Source organism: Malaclemys terrapin, chromosome 3, assembly GCF_027887155.1.
Source record: "Malaclemys terrapin pileata isolate rMalTer1 chromosome 3, rMalTer1.hap1, whole genome shotgun sequence".
Taxonomy (NCBI): domain Eukaryota; kingdom Metazoa; phylum Chordata; order Testudines; family Emydidae; genus Malaclemys; species Malaclemys terrapin.
Window position 1 is genome coordinate 110,271,463 of NC_071507.1, and position 21,185 is coordinate 110,292,647.

General features: G+C 39.6%; 1 protein-coding gene across 14 annotated transcripts in view; it reads left to right on the forward strand.

Annotated features, from left to right (window-relative positions):
• The window catches only part of EPB41L2 (erythrocyte membrane protein band 4.1 like 2), a 253,122-nt gene that overhangs the window by 82,102 nt on the left and 149,835 nt on the right, over nucleotides 1-21,185 (forward strand). Inside the window, exon 1 of one of the 14 annotated variants that reach the window (XM_054021551.1) lies at nucleotides 10,789-10,895. The exons of 12 other annotated variants lie outside the window; for them this stretch is intronic. The gene's annotated coding sequence lies outside the window, so the exon portion shown is untranslated. One more of the 14 variants, XM_054021550.1, reaches the window with a different exon arrangement.

The following is a 21,185-nucleotide window of genomic DNA, read 5'->3' on the forward strand; positions in this document are numbered from 1 at the left end:
GGGAGTTATCTGGTTTATTGCACTGAATTCAGCATGTACCATTTCATGGCATATGTGTGCATGCAGAGTAAGCAGCTCATGACCTTCAGAGACACAGTATGGGCTCTTAAAGCCAGAATGGTTGAACTGGAGGAGCTAAGAAAGACAGAGGTACATAGAGGAGACTCTCCGGGACACAATAGAGATGTCCCACTCCCTGTCTGACAGCCTCTGTGCTGTTAATGAAGTTGAAAGTCTTGGAGAACAACAAGCTGGAGGTAAGGGAAACAATCCCATTTTGGGGACCATTCCTCCTCTCTCACTGAGATCATCCCCAGGAGGGGTAGGTATACTAGTTACTAGGAATAGCAAGGTAATTGGGAGATTTGATGGTTAGAACTATGCTTAGTAAGGTTTAGGATGACCAGGAGAACTGCATGATAAATTGCTTGGTGTGTGCGAAGTTTGTGAACCTCTCAAGGCACCTAGATAGACTTACATGCAGTGCTGGGGAGGAGCTGGTGGTCATGGTACATGTAGGTACTAGTGACATAGGGAAAGGTAGGATGGGGCCCTGGAGGCCCAAATTAGGCTGCTAGGTAAGAGATTAAAGTCCAGGACCTCCATGGTAGCATACAACGATATGCTTCCAGTTCCACGTGCAGGGCCAGAAAGGATATGTCTACGCTGCAATTAAAAACTTGAGGCTGGCCTGTGTCAGCTGACTTGAGCTCATGCGGCTTGGGATAAGTGGCTGTTTTAATTGCAGAGTAGATGCTCAGCCTGAGCCTGAATGTCTACACTGCAGTTAAACAGCCCCTTGATCTGAGCCCCACAAGCCTGAGTCAGCTGGCTTGGACTATCTCAGTTTTTTAATTACAGCGTAGACATACCCAACGACAGGCAGAACTGCAGGAACTTTGTGGATGAAATGATGGTTTAGGGAGGAGGGATTTAGGTTTATTAGGAACTGGGGAATCTTTTGGGAGAGGAGAAGCCTATACAGAAGGGATGGGCTCCACCTAGACCAAACCAGAGCCAGACTGTTGGCATGTAAAATTCAAAAGGTTGTAGAGGATTTTTTTTTTTTTTTTTTTTTAAATGAAGGGCTGGGGGAAAGCAAACAGGTGCAAAAGAGCAGAGTTTGGGTGGAGATATTGCTTAGGGATGAATTTATTAAAGGACAACTCTAGCCTAGTAAAGAGAATAGGGAAAGAAGTTGGTCAAGTACAGGTAGGCGCTAGTCAGGAACAGTCAAATATAAGAGTCCCATTTAATTATAACACACGAAGACAAGCAAGTGAATGTTGACAAAATGTACAAGTGCTTATATACAAATGCTAAAGTCTAAATACTAAACTGAGTGAGCTAGAGTACCTGGCATTGAAAGGGGATCTTGATATAATAGGCATTGTGGAAACTGGGTGGAATGAGGGTAATACAAGGGTACGCTGGTGGGAGCATGGCACTTTGTGAAAGCATAGAGTCAAATACGGTAAAATCTTAAATGACTCAAACTCTACCATAGAATCTCTATAGATAGAAAAGTTTGAGTAGCAGCTGTGTTAGTCTGTATCCTCAAAAAGAACAGGAGTACTTGTGGCACCTTAGAGACTAACAAATTTATTAGAGCATAAGCTTTCGTGGGCTACAACCCACTTCTTCGGATGCATATAGATAGAAATTCCATGCTTGAACAATAAGAGTACAGCAGTAGGAATACACTACCAACCGTCTGACCAGGATGGTGATAATGACTCTGCAATGCTCTGGGAGATGAGAGAGGCTACAAAGACAGAAAATGCAATAATAATGAAGGATTTCAACTCTCCTATTGACTGGGTGTTTGTCACCATGGGAAGGGATAGTTTCTTGAAGCAGCTAGTCCTGGAACCCACAAGGGAAGAAGCAATTCTTGAGTTAGTCCTAAATGGAGCACCGGATCTCATCCAGGAGGTGAATATAGCTAAACTGCTTAATAATAGTGACCATATTGTAATTACCTTTAACATTCTTGTAGGGGGGGAAAATGCCAGAGAACCCCATCACAATAGCATTTAACTTCAAAAAGGGGATCTAAAAAATGAGGAAGCTAGTTAAATGGAAATTAAAAAAGCAGTCACAAGGGTAAAAACTGCAAACTGCATGGAAACTCTTGAAAAATAGCATAATAGAGGCTCAACTAAACATAACCCCAAACTTAAAACAAAAACAAAAAACACTGTAAGAGGACCAAAAAAATAATGCCACCCTGGTTAAACAGAGTATCAGATATGGTTTGAGGCAAAAAGGCATCCTTTAAAAACTGGAAGTAAAACACTAATGAAAAAAATAGAAAGGAGCATAAACTCTGGCAAATCAAGTGTAAAAGTATAAGAAGACAGGCCACGAAAGAATTTGAAGAGCAACTACCGAACGTGGGAGGGGAAAAAACCTAAGTACATCATAAGCAGGAAGCTTGTCAAACAGTCAGTGGGGCCACTGGACGATAGAAGTGCTCAAGGAGCACGCCAGGAAGACCAGACGGTTGTGGAGAAGCTAAATGAATTATTTGCATCAGTCTTCACTGCAGTGGCTGTGGGGAGATCCCCACATCCTAGCCATTTTGTTTAGGTGAAAAATGTGAGAACTGTCCCAAACCGAGATCTCAGTAGAGGAGGTTTTGGAACAAATTGATAAATTAAACTGTAATAAGTCACCAGGACCAGATGGTATTTACCCAGGAGTTCTGAAGGAACTCAAATAAGGGTTTGCAGAACTACTAACGGTGGTTTGTAACCTATCGCTTAAATTGGCCTCTGTACCAGATGACTGGAAAGTAGTTAATATAACACCCATTTTTTTTAATGAAGGTTCGAGAGGCAATCCTGACAATTATAGGCTGGTAAGCCTAACTTCAGTACCAAGCAAATTGGTTGAAACTATAGTAAAGAATAGAATTAGCAGACCCACAGATAGATGAACAGGATAAGTTGGGGAGGAGCCAACATGGCTTTGGTGAAGTGTCATTTCCCTTTACAAATCTATTAGAATGCTTTGAGGGTGTTAAGAAGCATGCTGTGTACTTGGACTTTCACAAGGCTTTTGACAAGGCGACATCCCCCAGGGTACAATCTGGAATGTTGAACCATTGTCCCGTTAACACTCCAGTCCATGGGTGCCTTTTACACTACTTTTGGTAGTGACAAGCAGCCTCTCCAGACTCTGCTCACATACAGCAATTAGCAGAGGTCCCCAAAGTGTGGGGCATGCCCCCTAAGGGGGCACAGTGGGTCTGGGCCATCTCCCACAGGGGAAGGGACCGGGACAGGGAGGGAGTGCTACGCAGCGCCTCCCTGCCCTGAGCTCTGCTCCATCTCTGCGGCCCTGGCTCTGCACCTGGCCCCCCTCCCCAGCTTTGGCACAGCTCCGCACCAGGCTAGGGGCCCGGCTGCAGCTCCACTGCTGCATGGGGGTAAGGTGGGGCCAGGAGTGGAGCTGTACCCAACCGCGGGCTTGGCTGTCAGCCCCCACTGCTGCCCGGTTGCAACTCTGCTCCTGCCCCCAGCCTTGGCCCCTGGCCACGATTCAGTTCCCGGCCCCAGACCCATCCCTGTGGCCCCAGCCTTGGCCCCCTTACCCTTGTCTGTGTCCCCCCAGCCCAGTCATGCCCACCTCTGGGGTTGGAGGTGGACAGTAGGTAAGGAGGGGTGTGATCCTCAAAAGTTTGGGGGTCACTGATGTAATGTCTCTCCTTGCAAAGTTACACAAATGCTCTTCTAGCCACTCATGAACAGGGAAACACCCACAAATTCCCCAGCCTCCCGCCTTGCACCCCAGGAATGTGTCTTATACTGCTCAGTAGACCCTTGTGTAGTATAAGCTCTTTTTAGTCCGACATTCCAGCAAAGGGTAATGTTTATATGCACCAGCCTTGTTGTCTTAAATGGAGTCCCAAAGCACTTCAATCCAAATACACCCTAGATTAAGTAAAAATAAAATAAGTTTAACTAGAGAGAGAGACTTTTAAGTCATTATAAGTGGTAAAGGCATACAACTTAGAATTGGTCACACAAGAAATAAAAGCATAAAACTGCAAATTAATTCCTAAACTTTATGAAGATGCATAAAATTTGAAAGCAAAAAGGTTTCTCACTGAAAAACGTTCACATCCATACCAGGACCAGTTTCCCCCAGTCTGATGCTCCTATTTTCGTTCAAGTGATCTCGCTGCCTTGAGTAGAGATGTTGGAGGAGAGGAGGCCAGAGGCCTTTTTTCCTCCCTTCTTATATTTTGACCTTTTGTACTGGAAAAGTCTCTGCTAGGTCAATGAGTCAGCAGTTCCATTGCCTATGTGCTTTGCCAGCTGTCCTCCAGGTGAATTGTAAATTTCTTGTTTACAACTCCCCTGCTGGTGAATTTCCAATTAAACAGGTAATGTCCTCTTAGCAGCTAGCTGGCATGTCAGTGTTGTGGTGGTGGTGGTTTTTTTTTTTTTTTTTTTTTGTATCTGAAAAACTAGTTTGAGCTAGCTTTTCTAACTTTGTAGCATGTTACAGTAAAATCATTGTTATACAGTAGTCTCATAAATTTACATACAAAGTTGCCACACACAATTTACCAGGAGAATAATGTTCAGTAGGTTAAGTTTTCAAATGATACCTTAGAAGGCATACTTTGTACACAGTGGTGAACATAGGGTACAGGATTGGGGTATAGTGTGTCACAGAGGTCCCTCCAGCAAAGGCTTTTAAGCACAGTAAGCCGTCATGTGATAAGAGGGGAAATCCTCTCATGGATAGGGTGACAAGACAAGACGTCCCGATTTTATCGGGACTGTCCCGATATTTGCTTCTTTGTCCCGCAACCCGACCAATGTTTGGTCGGGACACTGGACAAACAAGAAATTTTGCCCTCCTGGAGGGATTCTCGCCCCCCCCCCGCCCTGGCTCCCTCCCCTCCTTACCCCATTGGCTCCCTCCCCAAATCCCCGCCCTGGCCCCGCCTCTTCCCCAACCACGCAGCACTCTTCCTCCCTCTCAGGCTTGCAGCTGCATGGTGGCGCAAGCCTGGAGGGAGAGGGTGGCGGTGGTGCCTGGATCCTGGAGCTGGTGAGTCAGCTCCGGCACCCAGGCACTGGGTGGGCAAAGGGGGGCTGGCAAGGGAGGGAGGGGGGGAGGGCTGAGCTCTGAGCCCCCCCACCGCGCCAGAGGACTCCTACCCGTGCCGCTGCACACGGGGGCCGGGGCCGGGAGCGCAGCCTGCAGGGCAGTGCGATCGGGCCGGGGCAGCACGGAGCGGGCAGGGGCCGGGTGTGCGGCGCGGGGGCATGGGCTGAATCCCCGCTGCTGCCGGGGAGCCCTGCGCCTCTCCCTCCCGCTCGCGGCTGCAGCTCCTTCCAGGTGGGACGACCCCCCCCGCCCAGCCCAGCCCCAGGCATATGCGGTGCGCGTCCAGTGGCTCCTTCCCGGCGGGAGGGAGACTAGGAGCGGGGGTGCGCGCTGCATGTGGCCGGGGTGATAGGAGGCACATCCCGCCAGGAAGGAGCTGCACCCACGAGCGGAAGGGAGAGGCGCGGGGCTCCCCGGCAGCAGGGAGGATTCGGCCCGTGCTGCCCACCCAGCCCCTGCCCAGCCCAGCCCCACCGCATGCCGTATATGCCCGTGGCGGGCCAGGGGGCGGTAGGCTCCGCGGGGAGGGCAGTGCGCGTGGCCGGGGCCTGCTAATGCCCCCGGCCCCTTTTGAAACACCACTTTTTTTTCTTCTTGTCTGCCCCCCCCTTTTTTTTTTTTTTTTTTTTTTTTTTTTTTTGCTCGCCCCCGCCTCCTGATATTTTATAGCACTGATCTGGTCACCCTACTCATGGATCAGTAATTGGTTAAAAGATAGGAAACAAAGGGTAGGAATAAATGGTCAGTTTCGACCATAGAAAGAGGTAAGTAATGGAGTCTTCCAAGGGTGTGTACTGAGATCAGAGCTGTTCAATATATTCATAAGTGATCTAGTTAAAGGGGATAAATAGTGAGGTGGCAAACTTTGGGGACAATACAAAATTACTCAAGATAGTTAAGTCCAAAGCTTACTGTGAAGAGTTACAAAGGGATCTCTCAAAACAGGGTGAAGGCAACAAAATGGCAGATGTAAACATTGAATTTCAAGTGCAAAGCAATGCAAATTGGAAAATTATCCCAACTATAAATTCAAAATGGTGAGATCTAAATTACCTGTTACCAGGAAAAAGATCTTGGAGTCATGATGGCTAGTTCTCTGAAAACATCCTTTCAATCTGTAGAAGCTGTGTTTTTTTTTTTTTTTTTTTTAAGCTAAGAATATTAGGAACTATTAGAAAAGGGATAAATAAATGTCATAATACCACTGTATAAATCGATGCCCACACCTTGAATACAGTGTACAGTTCTGTCACCCCATCTAAAAAAAGGTCTATATTGGGAAAAGGTGCAGCGAAGGGCAACAAAAATGATTAAGGGTCTGGAATAGCTTCCATATGAGGGGAGATTAAAACTGTTCATCGTAGAAAAGAGATAACTAAAGGGAAATATGATTTTATACACCTCTATCATGAATGGTAAGGAGAAAGTGAAAAGGGAAGTGTATTTACCCCTTCATAGTAAAATGTCCTTATTTCCCCAAGGATGTAACTTGGTGGTAGTAAACTTTTGTTGAATTGAATTCAGCTACGGTGCACGTAAGTACTGCTCCATTGAATTTATCTTGCGCTATGTGTGAATATCTCCCACAGTGTCTTGCTAAACAAGTTTTTAATAAAACTGTTATATCAAATAATGGTGAATGGTTGCCAATTTTGATTTGAATTTCAAATATTTGTCCACTTAAGTCTATTCTAATGCTTTAAAATGTGCTGCACGTATGGAACAGAGGCAGAAAATGTGACTCAATAAGACTGTGTAAATCCTCCATTTAATTTGAAATACAGACTTTGACTTTCCATCTACATTTTTGACACCCACGTCGCTTTGAAATGAGTGAGGTTTCTTTGATAAATATGTATTTATACAGTAATATCCTACCAGTCATGTCTTGGCGAGCCATCACATTAATTTTCTCCAAGTCCCTCCTAGAGAGTCATTTTTATCCTGATGTCCATAAGTGAATTATACATCTACATCCTCCCCCTTCTATCCCATTCTCTTCTTCCTCCCCTCCCCCCCTCAAAATAATTGTCTCTTGGTTTCTGCATGTGTTCTGTCATCAGTACCTTTGACAATATGATTCTTAGGCAGGGACTGTCTTCAAGACACAAACTAAAGAACCAAGCACTCTGTTGATTATCAGACATGGTTAGTTTTAATTCAATTGTCCAAGATTCCGCTTCCAATAGCAGATTTCTAAAGATTCCCTGTTGCATTACCAATTATGCAGCTCCACCAGTGGTAGACCCATTTCTAGATTTTTAGGCATTTCATGTAACCCAACTCATGACAGATCTAGGTGTTCAAGTGGCTAAAATAGTGGCAGGCCTTTGTGTCTTGACGACTTTAGTGCTACAATCATAGCCACCACCAGTGGAGCTGCAGAGAAGGAAAACCTTTAGAAAAATGCTGTTGTATGCAAAGACTTTGCTGTCAGCCCTGCAGAACAAACTGCAGGGTTCAGTAGAGTTCCATGGGAGCTGTGAAATTTTTGTTGACGTTTTGTTTGCGGGGTGCATCTCCTTTTGTGGCTTTTTGTAGCTGAGTTTTCACTTTTCAAGTAAGACTTTAAAAAAAAAAAAAAAATTTCAACAGTTTGCTTCCTCAAAATAGTGGCTTGACAGTAAGTTTCTTGTGCTGCTATGGTGCCTGACTCATGACTTTTGAAAACTTCGGTTTGGAAGTTGGACATGCAGTGGTCCCACAGAGACAATGCATATATGCTTTCCAAAGAATGGTGATATTTCATGCACTCCCAAATACATAGTTAGAGCATGCAGTAAATATTGAAGTACGAGACAGTGTGGTAGAACTTAACTTACATGGAACAGGATCTTGCAGTTGGTATGCATTGTAGTGAGCAAGGAGGCAGAAAACAATTGGAGAATCAGTCCTTTTCTCTTTATTACAGATTTGTACTGCAATAACAATTAGGTTGGGCCACATTATATTAGGCACTGTACAAATATATAAAAAATGACCATCCCTGCCCCAAAGAACTTACAAGATAAACACAAGACTTAATGGTTGATGAAACAAAGGGGGTTGGGGCAATGACAAGGGAGACAGGATGAGAAAGAGGATGTGTGTACTATTTACTCTTTCAGGAGCAGTATATGCAATTTGCTGTCTGCCTAGCCATTCTAGTTTGCTCTTCTGGTTAATTGATATTTGTTGTGCTGTTGGAGGAAATGGCACAGTTTTGTCTCCTTGAATGTGGGACGAAACTGCCTTTTCAGCTCCTGCTGTTCTTCTGATATCTGAAGTATCTTAAATTCTAGCTGCCTTTTCACTAGTTATCTGGAGAATCCAGAAGTATATCCCTATACAGAAGCTAGTAGTTTTTGTGTCACCACCGTGGATTTTGGATTGAGGTCATGGCACTGAATGAAGTCTTTTCAAAGTTTTAGAGTACAACTCTCCTTTAAAGGAACATCAGATTTCTTTAAAAATCAGAGTTCTGTCTGAAGAATGTTTGCTTGCTGCTGTCGCACAACACAGCTAAGATTACTGAAACTTGAAAGATTTGAGGGAAAAATCATTTCTGTATTTCACTTTCTTTTGTGCATTTGACAGCATTTTCTTCGACAGTTCCCTGTGTAGAGTCAGCTTTCATTGGCGAGTGGGGTTCTTGGGCATGCGTGGATCTTTCACACCACAAGAGGGAAGAAGAAAAACTTAATATTGAAAAACAATTTTAAAAAACTGCAGAAAAGTGATTATAAAACCACAAAAATGGGCAGGACAGACAGGAGCAGGTATGGAATGTGCAACTACTCAACTTTTAATAAAATAAAATAAAAAAAAAATTTATGCCTAGATTTCAAATTGACCATGTCCATTTTACATTTTTGTATTAGAATACATGATTTTCTTTACTTTTATGGGCATGCATAGTCCCAGAGTTGTTTAAACATTGTTCTATTTTTTGCTTGTACATTATTCAGAGTAAGCAGTTATTATGCATTTTTCACAACGGTGTCTGATCACTGTTCATAAATTGCAAAAGTTCTAGAAATCAAGACAGGTGTTTACTGAGAATGTGTCCAAAAATTAGCTCTGCAGTAGTATAGCGCTCAGTCTAGATGTTCTGATAAAATACATTTTGAAGGTTGGATCCCCTCACAAAAGGAACTTACAATATCCTGCTTGTTGGAATCTAGCATGGTGATCATACCAAAAGCAAAGGGAGAAGATTAGTCATTTCCCAATTCTCTTTGACCTTGAACCCTGCAATTGCCTTTATTTCCTTATTTTGTAGGCTCCAATACATGTCCTCTACTCATGAAATAGTAATTGATATCTATAACTTATTGATAATAGAGAGGCTTGTAAGAATTAGATTTTATTGGTAAATGTCAATAAACGTTGATTTCACCACACAGACAGACAGACAGACAGACAAAAATATTTCCATCAATGGTAGTTGAAATTTAGAGATAAAGTATGAGAGAAATTGCCTGAGAACTTACTAGAATTTGATTTGATAGATACTTTGTATATTTTGACATATTGACGACTTGTGTTTAATTGTTATAAAGCTTTAACTTTTTTAATCTCAGCCTGTCATTTTTCTGACCTTCCCCATCATGTCCCTCAAATGTGAAAATTAAATCAATAAAAATGTTTTTTAATTTTGCACAACTGAAAGTAACTGTGTGTATGTACACACACACACACACACACACACTATATATATATATATAAAATAGAAAAAGTTCTTTAAAATAAACTGATATTATTTGTCAATTATAAAAAATTAATTCTGCCAAGCAAAACAAAAATGATGAAGTAATACTTGGTCGGGATATCAGGTGAACTTTATAGTACTTGTTTCTCAGTTTAAATTATAAATACATTATTCTTCAGTCTGTGCTACAAAAGGTGTGGTAGTAACCGTGCTCTTAACTTTTTTTTAGGACAGTGGCATGTAAAAGAGGTAGAGAGTTAGCTTTAACTTTTTTTATATAGATAGCTAAAGACTCAACAAGAATTAACTGAATTTGTAATAAACTGTCACTATATTGAAGCTTTGGAATGTGAAAGTCCAAAAAAACCCAACCCTTGCTTATTGCAAACTGTAGAAGTAATGAAGGAAATCTGTATAAAATCATACAAAACAAGCTGACATGTTAAATATATTACAGACCTGATCAGAGTTTTGTTTAGATTTCTTTAATCAGAATCAGAAGTGAAATGTTTCCCTGTTCCAGTTGGATTGTATGTAAAACATTAGCAGTGTTGCATAAACAGAGCCAAAGTGTGTGGTTTATTTTATTTTATTTTTATTTTATTTTATTTATTTAAGTACATGGGAGGAGTTGTTCAAAGGACAGAATAGATGATTGCATTATAGCTTATTTTTGTTTGTGTCTGTGGCTGCTATGAAAGCTTAATTTGAAGAGCCAAAAATCCACCCCAAAACAAACAAACAATCTTCTACTGGGGCAGATATCTTCTTTGAAAAGATTCTGTAAGGATTTTCCCACACAAATTGTTGATCTCTTGGTTTGTTGGACAGATAGGAAAACGGAGTTGTTGTTTGACCCATGTGCATATTCTGGCTGCTGGAATGAAACGAGTTGGAACTGCAGACTGGTTTTCCACTGAGCATGTCCTTCCCTAGCAATGTCAGGGCTTGGGTGGGGTTACTCTTGTTCATTAAGCTTTTCAAACAGACTGTTGGATTTTCATCAGCTGGACTCATTTATTTAATGACAGGGAACAACAGAACTGGCTTGATGTACAAAATAAAAATTACATACGTATGTATTTTGTTATATAGACTTTAAGTTCTGCACTTGAGATTTTGTACTAACATGTCAGGTATTTGTAGCTTGTAAACAAAACGCAAACTAGATTCCCATTGTCTCTGGCAAGGGAATTCGAATGGGTGGCATTGTTGTCAGGCTATTAAATTTCATCTCCGCTAGAAGGATATTCTTATCAGGAGCCAGGATTTGGAAGAGCATGACACCTGGTAATGTGTAACACTTTAAAGGTACCCTTGTTTGTTTTTGTTTTTCAATCTGAACTTATAGTTTCTTTTAAAATGCATGGGTTCTAATATTTTTTAATCATAAGGTTGCTTTGAGACAAATCAGTTTCTTTTAGATGCTTTTTAATTTTATTTCAAATTCAGTATTTTATAGTATACTGACATCAGCAAACAAAAACCATTTAAGAATATAAGTTTCAAGAAACTTCACTTATTTATTGAAATTCTTCTTCTGTACCTAAATGTTTTTTGGTAATAGCTCTTTAAAGACTATATAGAGTATATTTGAGAAGAGAAAATTAACACTTCTTAATATAAATGTATAACTAAGCTTTGTTAAGTAATATCTGGACAGCATTGGCTCCGAGTCAATTTCTAGACAAAAGATTCTGATTTGCAAAATGACCAACAACTGTGCAAGTAATGCTCAGGGACATTTGAATAATACAGAATGTGTGTTCAAGTATCTAGTTTTTTAATGCGTCTTAAGTCATACTGACAATATTCATATTTGCAGATTGTTTTGACTTTAAAATGAGGTAACACTGCTTTCTGAAGTAGCTTTCTACAGTTGGTTTACAGATAACTTTCAGTGTATTAGCACTGTTGTGATAGCGTCCTGTTTTGATTGAAGCAATTCGTTTTCCAGTTTTATTTAAAAAAAAAAAAAAAAAAATTGTGCATGCTACAGGATTTTTACTGCTGCCTGGGCTCTTAGGTGTTTTGTCTCTACCTTGATCTTCAACATGGATATTTAAACGTGATTACTACAGCATTCTGTGCTACGGGAGCTGATGTTCAGTCCTCTGCTTTTCTATAGGGACTTGACAGATCAAATTAGTGATGACTCTCATGTGTTTTGGGAAGTGTAAATAGAGAGTGATGTAATGTGTATGCCAATTTTATAAACAAGCAGGGAATTCAGTTTTACAGAATTAATGTTTGTATACCTATTTGCACTAAAACAATATATTATTGGAAATGCAGGTGGATTATTGTGACTGGGGGGAAAAATATTGTGTGCCTCAGGACACTCAGATACTTGATGGGCATCAAGCAGGTAAATAGAATAACAAAAGATAACAAACATTGTAACTAGGGCTGTCGATTAATCACAGTTAACTCACTTGATTAATCACGATTCTTTTTTTTGTTAATCACACTTTTAAACAATAGAATACCAACTGAAAAGTATTAAATATTTTTGGATGTTTTTCTACATTTTCAAATATATTTATTTCAATTACAACACAGAATACAAAGCGTACAGTGCTCACTTTATATTTTTATTACAAATATTTGCACTGTAAAAATGATAAAGAAATATTTTTCAATTCATCTCATACAAGAACTGTAGTGCAATCTCTTTATCATGAAATGCAAATTACAAACGTAGATTGTTTGTTTATTTTATTTGAGTGCAGTTATGTAACAATGTAAAATTTTAAAGCCTAGAAGTCCACTCAGTCTGACTTGTTCAGCCAATTGCTAAGACAAACAAGTTTGTTTACATTTACAGGAGATAATGCTGCCCGCTTCTTATTTACAACGTCATCTGAAGGTGAGAACAGGCAAGGTATTTACGTATCAGAAATGCTAAACATTCGTATGCCCCTTCATGCTTCAGCTACCATTCCAATGGACATGCTTCCATGCTGGGGCTGCATGTTTAGTTTAAAAAAAAAAATAGAGTTAATTAAATTTGTGACTGAACTCCTTGGGAGAGAATTGTACGTCTCCTGCTCTGTTTTACCTGCATTCTGCCATATATTTCATGTTATAGCAATCTCGGATGATGACCCAGCACATGTTGTTCATTTTAAGAACATTTTCACAGCAGAGTTGACAAAACGCAAAGAAGGTACCAATGTGAGATTTCTAAAGATAGCTACAGCACTTGATGCAAGGTTTAAGAATCTGAAGTGCCTTCCAAAATCTGAGAGGGACGAGGTGTGGAGCATGCTTTCAGAAGTCTTAAAAGAGCAACACTCTGATGTGGAAACTACAGAACTGAACCACCAAAAAACATAATCAACCTTTTCTGGTGGAATCTGACTCAGATGATGAAAATGAATTTGCATTGGTTCACGCTGCTTTGGATCGTTATTGAGCAGAACCATTGGCATGGACACATGTCCTCTGGAAGAGTAGTTGAAGCATGAAGGGAGATATGAATCTTTAGCGCATCTGGCACCTAAATATCTTGCGACGCCGGCTACAACAGTGCCATGCAATCACCTGTTGTCACTTTCAGGTGACATAGTAAACAAGAAGCAGGCAGTATTATCTCCTGAAAATGTAAACAAACTTGTTTGAGCGATTGGCTGATTAAGATGTAGGGCTGAGTGGACTTACAGGCTCCAAAATTTTACATTATTTTACTTTTGAGTGCAGTTCTTTTTTTGTACATAATTCTACATTTTGGAAGTTCAACTTTCATGATCGAGATTGCACTATGTTATTTGTATTAGGGGAATTGAAAAATACTATATATATCTTTATTACAAATATTTCCACAGTTAAAAAAAGAAAAAGTGGGCACTGCACACTTTGTATTCTGTGTGGTAATTGAAATCGATATATTTGAAATATAGAAAACATCCAAAAATATTTAAATGGTATTCTCTTATTAACAGTGCAATTAATTATTTTAATCACAATTTTTTTAAATCACGATTAATTTTTTTAATTGCTTGACAGCCCTAATTGTAACTAGTGACTTTCACCATCTGGGAAGGACTGATGCCTAGAAGTACCATTCCTCAAAAGCATTATGTCTGGGTAAATTTGCCAGCCTGCATATCATATTTGTTTTTGGAATAATGGTTCAGTTTCTATTATTATTTTTATAGAGACCGTACCTTCTGGCCTCACAGTACTTAGTGTACACTTGGTTGACTGGATATTTTCAGGCATTATGGTAAAGTATTTCAGTCCATGTCTGGCTCTATTTATATAAAAATCTTTCAAAAAATATTTGGCTTAAAACAAAATGGTGTGTAACAATATAAACAGCAAGATCCGTTTCAGTGTCTGACTTTGGCTGGGGAAATCATTGCTGTAATGAGTTTGGTCTGTGGAATTGCTAATTTGTAGCACTATTCTAGCACCATCTGCTGACCAACCTATGGAGTGGCAATGACATTTCGATCTGCTTACATGTTTCGAAGTATACTCACAACTTAGCATCAAGAGGCAAGAAACAGAACCATAGGCTAGTCAGTTTATAAGTGTTTGGAAATAAGATTTTGACAGTATGGAAAATGAAAGGATCAGTGTACTATAATGTAATTTGAGTTGTCCAGTCACCCAGGCTGTCTCAGAAGACTCTGCTACAGATGTAGACCTTTAAAAGAAACCAAATTTTGTTGATTTGGTTCCATGTGGTGAATCACTGTATTTGTGCCCATCAATACTGTAGTTTCTAAGCTTGCAGAAAAGAGGATTTGATAGCATGAGATCAGTTCAGGCCCTAGATCTGGTAGGATTGTCATAGCATGGGAAGCTGATTGGCTCTGACAGGCTGTTGTCATATGACTGCTTTTCAAACAAACAAAAGTTGAGTCTGCAGTCTTCCTATTTAGTCTGTGCACCTTGACTGCGATTTATATGCTATTGTTGTAATAAGCACTGTTTGGCCTGCTTTTTCCCAGCTTTAGTATGTAAATATTTATATTTGGTTTATTGGTATACATAATTAGCTTCCCTGTTTGAATAGGAGTACTTGTGGCACCTTAGAGACTAACAAATTTATTGCAGCATAAGCTTTTGTGGGCTACAGCTCACTTCAGCTGTAGCCCACGAAAGCTTATGCTCTAATAAAAGTCTCTAAGGTGCCACAAGTACTCCTATTCTTTTTGCGGATACAGACTAACACAGCTACTACTCTGAAACCTATTTGAATAGTTGTTAATGTAAATAGAATAGATATATAATCTGAGAAGTACTTGATGTAGGTGGCTTAACTAAAATTTTTGTTTTTAAATTTCACTGAACTATCATGCTAAAGTTTTAAAATATAGTCTCTCTTGATTTTGTCTGTTCATTTTTAAAGAGTCTATCAAATTGTTAAAATGAAGATTGGGACCAGTGCAAGTTTAGTCAATTTCTTTTAAGTGCAGGGAGCTAAATTTTTCAAAAATTAAATATCACGCCTAACTTGGATTTAATTTTGGAGCTATTACTGGGAAACAAACCAGTAGTGGGTAAACTGGTAGTGATACAATTAAGATAAATAAAGTGACTGCTGACTTTAATTGTACTGGATAAACTTAATTTGCAGGCTTTTTTTTTTTTTTTTTTCTTGGCTTGTATCTAAAGGATCCTGAAATCGGAAACCACACCCATTGTGTTAGTAATTTGTTTCCCAGGGGCTTGAAAAGCCTCTCTAATTCCTACAGCAGATTTGTCATCTTTCACAACTGAAGAGCAAATTTGGATTTCCTGTACCCTTAGTTTGCTAACAAAACATTCTGAATGCTATAAGTTGATAGGCATCTTTAATATTTTTGAACCGGCTCTTTTTATATTTGGATTACTCTTTAGCATGCCTCTTCAGAAATGATCTCTGCTACACAAAATCATACGGTAGAAGAACTTTTTTCCATTAGCGTTAGGTGGTAAAATAAAATTTTTTTTAAAATGTAAATTTGATTTAATAGCAAAAACTATAGACACAACAGTTTTCTAGATAATGTACTCATCCTGATTCTGATCTTCTTTATACTGGTGTAACAGTGACTCTACTCAAGTCAGTGGAGTTATGCTCGTGAGAAATCTGTATGAGAGAAGCATCAGGCCCTCCAAGTATTTCTTGGTGATTAAAATAGATGTTTTCACAAAGTGTGTGTATTCCTGATTGACTCTTCCAAGGAGGATTTTACTTTTGTGACTGTCAAAATATAAAAGTTTTCGGTATGGATCTGTGGTGAAACCTACAACTGTTACTCCTGGTGGAATTCTGCGCCAAAAAAAAAAAAAATTCCACAACAAAAAATTAAAATATTTTAAAATTCTGCATATTTTTTGTCAAAATAATGCAATATAATCATACCCGTTCCAATTATTTTTGGTCATTTATTTCAAAATAGCTGTCACAAGTATGTCTGTAGCAATACAGCCAACAGAAAAGATTCAGGAAATGTTTTTTGACAAATAGATTCCTTACTAGGCATATTAATACAGAACTTTGAGTAATAATTTATTTAAACTACAATACAGAACCGTGTTTTCCACACCCCTCAGAAGCAGTGCAAAGGCTTGGGGGAGTCAGGGGTAATGGAGGAGCTGAGAGAGAGGGAATTAAATTGCTTGGAAGGAGCCTGGCTGTGAACTTGGAGGGTTGTTGGGTATAGGTGGGAAAAGTATGGAACAGGGTTTTTTTGGGGGGCGGGAGGAAGGGGAGAAGGAATTGTTAAGGAGCTTCCCACATGCAGACCCTAGCTGACTCCAGCCTCTCCCATTCAGTCAGGCACATCTGCCCCTGTCCCTATGTGTCTCCGTGCCCTCACTCAGCCACTCCCTTGTCTCCATGTGTCTCTGCACCTCCCTCCCCACTGTGGCCCTGTGCCTCCACTCCCATTCAGCCCCTTCCCCAGTCTGTCCTCCCCCACTGTCCCTTATGAGGCCCTGTCTGACACACACACACACACACACACACACACACACACACACACACACACACACACACACACACACACCCGCCTACCCCCACAGCACCCCACACTGTCTGTCTCTTCATAGCTCCTGGCCTGGCCTGACAACCTCTGCAAAGAAGTCAGCTCTCTCTCTCTTCCCTTGCTGGCTGTGAGCTGCAGCTTTGTTCTATCACCACAGCATCCTCTGGTGAGCAAAAGGCAGAACTGCAGCAACATTTCGGCAGCAGCTTTTTTTCTGTGCAAAAGATTAGAAATCTGTGGGGTTCACTAATTATGCACACACGCAGTAGCACATAATTCCCCCCAGGAGTAAATGTTATTGTTAACAGATCGTCTGCACTAATGAAGGGTAAAGTGCAAACAAGCCAGTTTTCTGCTTCTAAATCAATTGTTTTTAATTTGGTAATGATAGAAGAAATAATAGAAAATGCTTTATTTTTTTCACTATAAAAAGATAAACTGAGGGTGCTCACAAATGAGCACTTAAAACTCCAAGTGCCTATGATGATGTTTCAATTACTGTGATTCTAGCCAGTGATCAAATATAAAAAAATGTATATTTAAAAGCAAAACTGTGTACAAAATCTCTTTCAAAGTAAGAGTAATTATTTATTGATCACTCTGCAGTATTATCTCGTGCTGTTCACAATTTCTCATTTAAACCATTGAACCAGAATAGCATTTTGTAAACTAATGGGAGTTTCAATGAATCCTTCACCAGGAAACTGACAGAATTTAAAACAAAACAAAAACAACCTAAAGTCACTTGCCCTCTTTTATTCTCTTGCCTAACAAATGCTTAGTCTTTGAAGAGCAGGCATGAAACAAATCTATCTTCATGTACCTTGTGCCTCTGGAGACAAATTACTGATTCTGCTATCCATTTGAAATTTCATGATTGTACAGTAGACAAAAGAATTTTAATACATTGCACAGCTTGTTTAGAAATAAACCTTTGGTTGCTTTTGTTTGGCTTATTTGCTTTAGGAAAATAAAACTTGATTTTACCCAGTACAGAAGTCACTATTTTCCTGTTATCTTAATTCCTAATAGCTACTCCAGATTCTTGATCATTCTTAGTCGTATGTTTTCAAATACATATTTCCAAGAATTGGCTATTATGTTATGTTTTATTACTGTTATTTGTATTACTGTAGTGTCTAGGAGTCACAGTCCTGGAATAGGACCCCATTGTGCTCAGTGATGTACAAAACAAAAAGACACATACCCTAAAAAGCTTACAATTTAAGTAAAAGTAGTAATTCTTTTTGAGTTCTTGAACAATATATAGGAATATTTGTACCAATGAAACTTCAATTAAATTTGTCAGGACTTGTTTCTTTCAGGTTGTCATTAATGTAAGTAGGCTTCTCTTGTTGCAGAGATGAAGGCATGAGATCTGTACTATAAGGCAATTATCTATTCCTCATGTAAGGCAGTTTCCTGTTTTAAAAGTTTAGTGAACAAACAGATCTCAGGCTTGCTAGGCGATCCCTTGTCACTGTCACTACTTTTCATAAACTATTCTTGAGGGTTACTGTGGGCAGGCTAGTCCATGAGAATTGTTTTCTCTGCAATATACCAATACAATGGTGACCAGAATGAACAGCACTAAGGTAACCAGAATATTAGATTTTACTGTGTTCTGGACTTAAAGGTATTAATGCCAGAGGGTAATAGTTACTCGTGCTTCTGTGAACAATTGAACCTGGTATGAAATTTACATATCGTAAATGGTAGTGAGTAAGGGAATTTTTTTAAGTAGCTGAACTTGGATCTGGAGTTAGCTGGTCATAAATACGAGTGATACAAATATCTTATCTAATTTATTTATCTCCAGTTAGAAAAATAATTTTCACTTTATCCAACTTTAGTCCTGTAGCTCTCAACTGAGTCAATCTCGCGTCTTCTTTGTTTATAATTGCATGTCCTTCAATACCTTTCCATTGGGGCAATTACCATATGTTCCTTTTTCGGATACTAATTTTTCTATAATGTATTTAAAGATTATGTATTCTTTACAGTACTTTCTAATGTGGAATTCCTCTTGCTTTCCATTTGCAGTCCATTAAGATGGCTGCTTAGCTTGTGAAGCTTAAATATGATGATACAGATCCTCAAGGGGAGCAAGCTCTTTATCCTATTTCTACCCCCCAGTGAATCAAGGAAAAGCAGTTCAGGCCCTATTTCAAATATGTAAACAAGCTTCTTTTAGGAACTTATCTACAGAGCACCCCGTTTTACCATCCTCAGACAATTTTTACATTCTGCAAATGGCTGGCAGCCTTTTTCTTTATCCATCTTCAGTCATTATCATTTGATCTTACATATGCTTCCAGAGTGTTTCTCCAGGATCATGGTTGCAATAATATTGGCTTTAGTGAAGAAGGAAAATCACCTCTCTTTCCAGACAATTTTTCTGATCAGGATTCTATGTAAAAAGAAAGCTGAAGCAAAAACACAGCGATACAGTTCCTGAAGCACCTTGGATTCAGTACAAACACAGACACATGATGCTAGGGGGAAGTCAATCATCGGCTTAGACGGAAGATGAATGCTGTCAGGTACACGTTTTCATCTCAGAAAAATCTTAACAGAAGAGGAAGATGGCCATAATGAAAAACACATGTCACAGAAACAAACATCTACTTTTTATTGGAACCCGTTGGGAATTCTGATCTCATACACAGGCATTTTTCAATGATTATTATTCATGTGATCTCTCTCCAGTAATCCTGAGTATTCCCTCCACAGCTCACCCCTATATCATCCATTAGCAGAGCTCTAGCTCCAATTGTGTATTCTCTAATCCCTCAGTTGGTGAATGCAGAGAATCAGATTTTTATTGTGAAGGAATCTTCCCTTACTGAATTCAGAAAAAGCACAGTATCCACTAGCTGGAAACTCTGATTCATTGAGGTCTCACACACAGTGCTACTCCTTCCATAGCTAACATCCCTGTTCTGGTCACAACACCCAAGGTGTCTGATAGGGTTTTCATAGTAACAAGGAAGAACATGCTCAAGCCTACCCCTACTCCTGTCCTGGCAGAGCAAAGTTCATAGCTCTATGTGCGCTTCCCACCAAGAAGGAAAGGAACATGAAAACTTGTTTCTCAGAAATCAGATTAGCAGCGTGCTTCCTGTACCAAAAATATCTCACTCAACATAAGTTAACTTGGTGGGCTGTTGATCTACCTATTTGCATCGGGAAACAATAATAAAATGTCCTGCAGTCTGTGTGTGCCAGGACCCAGATGTGATGTGGTAATGACATCTTGCAAAGATGGGAAGGTCCCTTCTGTATGTCTTCCCACCTTTCACTGTACAGAGGATAGGAATGAGAGCGTGATTAGTGATTCTGTTCATCTTTCTGTCTGAAGAAGCTATGATCCTCAGGCCTGATTACTCTCATGGACTCCAAAAGAGAAGTCAACGAATAGAACGTATTATACTGGCTGGTGGAAAGTCCATTGTTTAACGTGTTAAACCGGTAAAACACAGCTTTGAGTTTCCCCAGGAGGGCTTTATTGTGAGTGTATGAGTGCCCTAGCAAAAGGGCCAAGTCTCTGTGGTATAATATTCTTGACATGTACAAAGATTCCTGCTCTTGGACAAATCCAACATTAAATCTTTTCTTAAAGAATCAACATTATTTCAACCCTGCAAGATCACAGATCACAACCTTGGAACCTCACTCTGCTCATTACAGCATATTCAAATTGATCCCCCGTAGAAGGCATTGTTATATTTCCTGTTCATTAGAGTAGGCCTCCCAATGGCTACTATCTCCAATCAAAATTAATTTATTTGAAGTTTAGAACTTTCGTTAATAAGGCCCATTAATGTACTTTTAATTCAGACAAGTACTGTCATAGCATTCATTCCTTTAAGTAAACTGAAGAAATATTCCTCCTTCACTTAAAAATCAATCTCAGAGCAGAGTAATCATGTGTCCTGTATTGAGGTTTGCTAGTCTGCCATTAACTCAAGATCTGCATATTGGTTATCCAAGTTTAGTCAATGCCATTTCCTTTCTTTTGGCAGAAGTCTTCTCCTTCAGACCTTAGAGCCTAAGTGAAGAAGGAGGAGATATTTATATATAATCTACCTCATTTTAGATGTCCCTATTTAAAGGATGATCATGCGTCCCACCCTCGAGTCGTATTTCTATGAAAATCTCATTACGATGGATCTGTGGACCTTAACACATGCTTACCTGAAAACTTCCTTTCATCAAGTGTAGGCCACCTGGGGACAAATGGAGCATCTAGAGTAGATGGAAATTAACATCCAAGATTTTGGGTTCATTTTTTGGTGTAATTTACATTTTCTCCAATATAAGTACTTTTTCTTCAAATTGTATTTAACACAAATCTGATTTGGATTATCCTGGCTGTG